Source organism: Balaenoptera acutorostrata, chromosome 9 (assembly GCF_949987535.1).
Source record: "Balaenoptera acutorostrata chromosome 9, mBalAcu1.1, whole genome shotgun sequence".
Classification (NCBI taxonomy): domain Eukaryota; kingdom Metazoa; phylum Chordata; class Mammalia; order Artiodactyla; family Balaenopteridae; genus Balaenoptera; species Balaenoptera acutorostrata.
Genome location: NC_080072.1, coordinates 96,525,196 through 96,532,215, shown reverse-complemented (window position 1 = coordinate 96,532,215; position 7,020 = coordinate 96,525,196).

Below are 7,020 nucleotides of genomic sequence, written 5' to 3'. Positions count from 1 at the left end.
AGCAGATGTCCCGTCTCCCCGAGGGAAAGCCTGAGCCAGCCACCCAGCTTCTGAAGGGTGGCGGCTCCTTCAGGAAGCAGGAGGGAGAGGCTGTCTTGGGCTGGCTGAGAGGGACACTGAGGGGCACCAGAGTCTCCTGGACAGTCTCTCCATAGCTGAAAAGCCACCGAAGCCGTTGGGGGCAGAGGAGTGCAAGGAAGTCTCACTCGGCACCAGAAAGCCTGAAGTTCGAGTCTTGGGCCGGTGATCTTGCCCTTCTGCCCTCAGTTTTCTCATCTATGAAATGGACTAACGCTACTCCTGACTTCCAAGGGCAATCGTGATGGCAAAATAATCGTAAGGATTACAATTATAATTCACAGAGCACCCACCATGTGGCAGGTACTATTCTAAGTATGTTATTAACTCACTTAATCCTGCATTAATCCTCACTTAATACTCATTTAACCCTACGAGGTGGATCCTGTTATTAGCCTCATTTTGCAGATAAGGAAACTGAGACACATAGGGTTTAAGCAATTTGCACAAGGTCACACAGCTAGAGCTATTAGGTTCATTGTAGGCTAATTAGGCTACTGGGTCACTTGAACTCATCTGTTACTCATTTCCTCCCCCAACATCCCTCTGGGTTGGTATTATTGCTTCTACTTTACACAGAACCTAGCAGTAAGTACTAGCCCAGGTCCTCTGTCTCCCAAGCCCACACTTCTTATCATCCTGCTATGCTGCAAAGATGCTTTTCAACTGCAAAGGGCTTAAAAATGTCAGTTATTATTATCTACAAATGTTGAGGATTTCTGCCAAAGGGGAAACTCACATTCAGTGAATTGGAGGCCCGGGGTGCAAAGGAAAAGCTGGGGTTCCTAAGCTGTCCTCTCTGTAAGGTCTTCTCTAGGGCAAACCAGCACCTTTCTGCTGTAGCCGGTCAGCTGCTCCTGATCCTGAACAAGGAGGAGAGGGAGGGTGCAAGTTATCCCACCCTGTAGCCTAAGAGACTCTGCACGGGAAGGTGGGGAACAGGGACCCACCTTAGGTTAGGGGATCCTCTCCACGGGTGCCACACCCCAGCTTCCCACGGTGGAGGTGGTGGAGGGGGCATTGTTTACAAGGGCTCAGCAGAGGGGTGACTGTGAGCTGAGCCCTCCTATGGGCATCTGGGGCGGCTTTTCAAGTGACTCTGTCCATTGAAGCGGAAGGAAGCGGACCCAATCTGAACACCGCCACATGCCAGGCAACGCAGGAGGTCTTTCCATACCTATTGGTCTATTCAGACTTCACACCAACGCTGTGAGTCAGGCGTCCATCCTCATCATCATTTCTGAGATGCTGAGAGTTTAAGTGACTTGGATGTGGTGGCACGGAATCTTCTCACTGCACCCCACTGCCTCTCTTAGTTCTCAGCGGGTATAGATGGACAATAATAATCCTGTGTTTACCTGGAAAGAAAGCAGCTCTGTGGGCCCTCCAGAGGCCTAGACACCAGTGACCCCATGGTCCCACGAAGGTCCCGTTTCACAGGACGCTGGGCTCACCCGGGGCAGGGCCTGGGTCTGCTTGTGACCCGGTGGCGCTCAAGCTTCAAGCATTTCTTCTTTTCACTCTGGGCTCTGTCTCCTCCCATTGCCTGTGCAGGAGTGAGCCCGCACGCCAGGTGCCTGTGCGACGAGAGGGAGCTCCGCTCGCCAGCTTCCTGGCTGTGTCCCCTGCATAAGTACCTTAGCCTCTTCGAGGCCAAGTCCCCTCATCTCCCTAAATGGTGGGGTGGCCCGAACGAGCCATGGCGCCAGGGGTGATGGGGCCCTGGGGGTGCTGTGCTTTCTGCTCAGCCCCTTGGACTCTTCCTGGGGCGGGGAGGGCATCACGCAGAGCCCCTACCTCTGGGGCTCGGTGAAGGCTCCTGCTGGTGATGAAGGAGGGAAGGACACTTGTATCCTTCACTTTTTTGGCTCCGGCAAAGCTCAGAGGCCCCACCTCCACCCCAAGCATACAGTCTAAACACCAGTGGCTGTTTCCAGATGCGCCTGCCCAAGGGCAGGACAAACGCCAGAGCACCCAGCCTCTGCGCTGAGGTCCCCTCCCCTCGAAACCCAGGAGTCAGCTCTTCAGGCCAGAAGAATCCTTCCAGGTTGCCATGGGAGTGGAAGAGAAACCAGGGCTCATTAGGGCATTTGCTCTAGCTTCTCTGTCGCTCTCTTTGGTGTCACAGCCTCACCAGGAGCCTGGCGAAGCTGGGGGTGGGAGGTGGGCAGTGGGCACTGAGGCAGAGTCCCTACTTCCTTCACACCCACCCACCAGTTCTTAGTTACTGGAAAGAGCAAATGCAAATGGATCCAAAGCACAACATCCAGAATGCACTGCCACGCTTCCTAGGGGCTCACTCTAAGTTAGAGCTGGGCTCCTCCTGGGGGCTGACATTTTCCCTGGTTCAAACACCTGCGCCTTGCCAAGCTTGGCGAAAGGTGAGGGAGCCAGTCACTGCGACCTCAGAGTCAAGTGAAAGAGAAAAACCCACCCCCACAGGTTCCTCCCACCTGGGTGGAGCTCTGGGCCCCATGTGCACTGGCACACATACACCCACGCGTGTGCATCCCTGCATGCATGCAGACTCATGCGTGTACCCCCTCACTAACCCTCATGCTTCCTCAAGCACACACATGTATGTACACGTGTATCTGCCCGTGAGCAACACGCAAGCATCTGTGAACCAGGGGAGCAGGTCTGCCCTCACCCCATCTCCCCCCACCCCCAAGAGGGGCTGCTGAGGATTTGAAATAAATGCATCCTTAGGAAGAAGGACCATCTTTCCCTCCAGGCTCCAGGCCAAATCTCCAAATGAAATCAGACTGGGAGAAAGGAACCACTGAGATGCACAAAACAATGTGAAGAAGAAACTCCAAAGAAACGAATAATCATATAGAAAAAAAAGGTGAGAGTTATTTTTCAGCTCACTGGCTTTCTGAAAAGTAATATAAAGTTGGGCAGCATCTTCTTGGAATCGACCTTTCTGAGCCGAGACCCAGACCACACGCACATCTCTTTCCTCTCTTTCTATTACCCGAAATTTGTATGGTTTCATCGCCTCTGATTTTCTTTCATTTGTGCGCCTGTGCAAACCCCTTGTGTCAGGGGCTTGTTCCTAACCCGACAGCCGGCCGTGCTGGGAGCTGCTTCTCCCTGGCGCCCCGCGGGGCTGAGAATTGAGAGCCTCCCCTGCAGTTCTCCCCAATCTAGGCTCTGCCACCCTTGACTCTGTCCCCTCCCTTCCCAGAAGGGCTGCAGACCTCCTCCCTCCCCTTCTCTGCACCAATCTGGCCTTCTTTGTTCCTAAAAGAATTCTCTTGCACACTGTTCCCTCGACCAGGGCTGGAAAGCAGGCCTGGATGGGGTGAGGGGCCCAGGGTCCTGGAGCCCAGAGCCCAACCCAGGCCTGGGTGCAGAGAGGAGCAGGAAAGATATTTAATAAATGCAGGAAAGAGCAGATGTACCAACAGATGATTCTGCCTCCTTCAGGGTGTGGAGGGAAAAAGATTTCCCTTCTAAAATGTCCAGGAAAGGGAATTCCCTGGTGGTCCAGTGGTGAGGACACGGCGCTTTCACTGCTGTGGCGCGTGTTCAATCCCTGGTCAGGGAACTAAGATCTTGTAAGACACGTGGCACAACCAAAAAAAAAAAGAACATCCAGGGAAAAGGTTTAGGAAGGGGAGATGAAGAATATTCCTAACAATGACATTCCCTGTAGTTCCAGTTGATTCTCCAGCAGAATGAGGCTGGGAGGACTTACCTAATGATGGTCCCTCTGCTTCTCCTCTTCTGCCACCTCCCACCCGGGGACACACACATTTCTGTATGTGCACACATGGACATCTGCACATGTGCGAACACTGCAAATACCAATAAACACACCACACAGGGGGTGATGGCACGTTGCATCTTCTTTGCTGCAAAAGGGAATGAAGGGGGCCTGGCTTCCCCCAGCCTGGGGGTGCAATGGTTTCAGTAGAAGCTTCAGTCTGGCACCTGCCCTGGGTCCACCCAGCAGAGATAAGAAATCTCTGTATGGATGTGTTTGGGGTAGGGAAGTGGGGACATGGGGATATAGGGAAAGTTATTGAATCTTTTCTCCAGGAGAGATTAGGATAGTGCACTAGTCAGGCTAAGCTCATTGCTGTGACAAACAGCCCCCAAATCTCCGTGGATTAGTTCAATCAAAGTTTCAAAGACATGTCCCTCTTCAGTGAGAGTTGGCAGGGATGCTCTGCTTGATGAAGTATTTCTGGGACGAGATTCCTTCTGTCTTGTGGCTCTGGTGTCCTCCAGGTGTCTGGAGTATCTTGATTTAGCAGGTATATGGAAAAGCCAGGAAGGGTTCATATGGAATGCTTTTTATGGGCCATGCCTGGAGATGGCATGCATCACCTCTGCTAACACTCCATAGGCTAGAACACGGTCCCATAGCTACATCTAATGACAGGAAGGCTGGTGAATGTAGTCCAGCGGGGCATCCAGGAAGGAGAGGAGAATGTGGATATTGGTGAGCCCTGCCAGTCTTCATCACACCCGGAATCACACAGCTAATCATGGTGGAATCAGTTTTTTGACATAGGTCTTCTGATTCCAGAACTGTGCTTGTTCCTTCCAATACTTTACTTTGAAGCATTAAGCTTTACTAACAGAGCACTGTTCCTTGGTCCTTGTTCTAGGTCTAGAAGTCCTTACATTTATAAGAATATAATGATAATGACAATACTATCTGTTCTATTACGCATGATATCTCATTTAACCCTTATCACCACCCCATAAGATATGTAGTATAACCCTAGCTTCTAACTGAGCACATTGCAGCTCAGAGGGATTAAGGAGTCTCTCTGAGGTTGTAGGAGAGTGAGAATGTGAGCCTCAGGCTTTCTGGTCCTGGTCTCCCATCTTCCTCCCTTGCTGCCATGGCTCCCCCTAGACATGAGATTTGAGGTTGGGTGGGTGGAGCGTCAGCCTTCTTTATCCTGTAGAGCAGACACCCTGGTGAAGCTTATGTAGGATGCAAATGGTGTCAGGAGTGGGCAGAGTTCTTGCTGCCTTTCTGCTCTGGGAAGCACCTGGAAAAATCTGAGAGCCTAGGCTATTGTAGCTTAGTTTAGTTGATAACTGTTTACCTGGAGATATTAGAGGCACTGGGATTTGAATTCTGATTATATGATCTTCAGCAAAATATCCTGGGTTAGGAGTCAAAAGACATTCATATGGAAATCCATCCTAGTTAACTGTGTGACTTTGAGCATCTCATGTAGAGTTTCTGGGGTTCAGTATGACCAGCCTCCCTCCCTTGCAAATTGGAAATTGTAGCCACCACCCTCATTCCAGACCCTGTGAGGATGTCAAGACTCCCAATTGGTTTCCCCAACACCATACACTTTCTCTTCAAATCCTTCCTGCCCATCCCTGACAGAGTAACTTTCTTAATGACACACACATTTCATCATGTCTTTTTTCTACTCAGCAACTTTCACGACTACCATAAAGTCCAAACTCCTTAGTCAGCCCTCATATTTCTTTATACTCTGCCCTTAGATTACTGGTCCAGATGGAGCACCCTTGACTAGCCTAAATATCTCAAATTCTCCTGCCATGCTGCCCTTTTCCTCTCCTTGAATGCCCTTCTCTGGGTGGCCTTCATTGCCAGCCTACCTGTTGTCACTTCCAATATACCTCCCTTAATCACCCCATATAATCTTCACTCTTACATCATCACATTTGTGCCCTCAGGCAATGTTTGGAGAGGAGGTACTCTTGGTGCCTTGGTCTTCTGAGAATGTTTCTTATTTTCTTCAGCAGATTGCCAGCCTCCTCAGAGTGAGAGCTAGGTCTTGTACAATTTGTCCCCTTGGATACAACAGCCCTTGGACAATAGTTTTTGAGTGAAAAAAATAGTCAAAAGATAGCAAAGACTTTCAGGGATATGCAAATGAAAACTTAGCTTAGGAGCCTCATTAAAGTTTTTTGGACTGTTTTCCGCCAGCCAGGGATCATGGGGCAGCTCCCACATCTTGCTGGGCTGGTAACCTCCTTGGGTTTATCTGCAAGAGTTTATGGCTGGGACCTCCAATCAGAGACTTGGGGCACTTTGGGTTGTGTTTCTTTGCCCACTAGTCGGGGAGGGGATAAGACCAGTCCTCCAACAGGCTGACCTGTCAGGTAGAAGCGAGCTGGGTGTGTGCATTTGGGGAACATCTCAAATTGAGCTCTTTTGGCTTTCTGCCCACACTCAGCCCCTCCACACCAGGCCAAACTGTAGGCTGAAGCCAGTGGAGAAAGTAATAGGTTGGAAGCAGGATGCTCAGGTTAAATGGGCCGCTTTGTGGAGCTCATCCATAATCCTGCTGGAGCCCAGAGAACAATACGTTAATTAGAGCCAAAGGCAATGTTCCCACCAGCCATCCATCCTGCCTGTGTCTGCAGGGCCATCCCCATGGACACGCCAGCCCCTTCCCTTCCCTGAAAGAGATTTATTCGTTATCAATGTTTGTCTGCGAGAGGGACTAGCGGGGAGAGAATGAGATTCCTAGAGGGATGGGATATGAAAAAGGCAGAGCCAGGCCTGCTGGCAGCTAACAAAGTGGTGTGCTTGGGGGCTGGACACGGGGTGTTCCCAATTAGGGGGATGAGGCACATCTACCTGGTTGGACAGGGCAAAGGTGAGCCAAAGGGAGTGAGAAAAATTTCAGTAAATGTGTCTGACAAGGGGTCCTTGTGGGAGTTTTAGCTTGAGACCTCATTTTCTTTAAGCTACAAATGATGGGGAAAGAAGATAAGGAAGAGATGAAGGCCATTTATCTAATGTCTACACTGGTGCTTTCACTTAAAAAGCACTCAGAAAGTGCTTGTTGAGTGAATAAATAAATGACTTTTGTGGCAGCCAGAGGGATAGCATAAGGAACTCACTGCTGATGAGCAAAGAGAAATAGGAGCCAGAAAGACCAAGAAAGGATTCTGGGATTTTTTACCCAGGAGTTCCTTGAAAGAAGA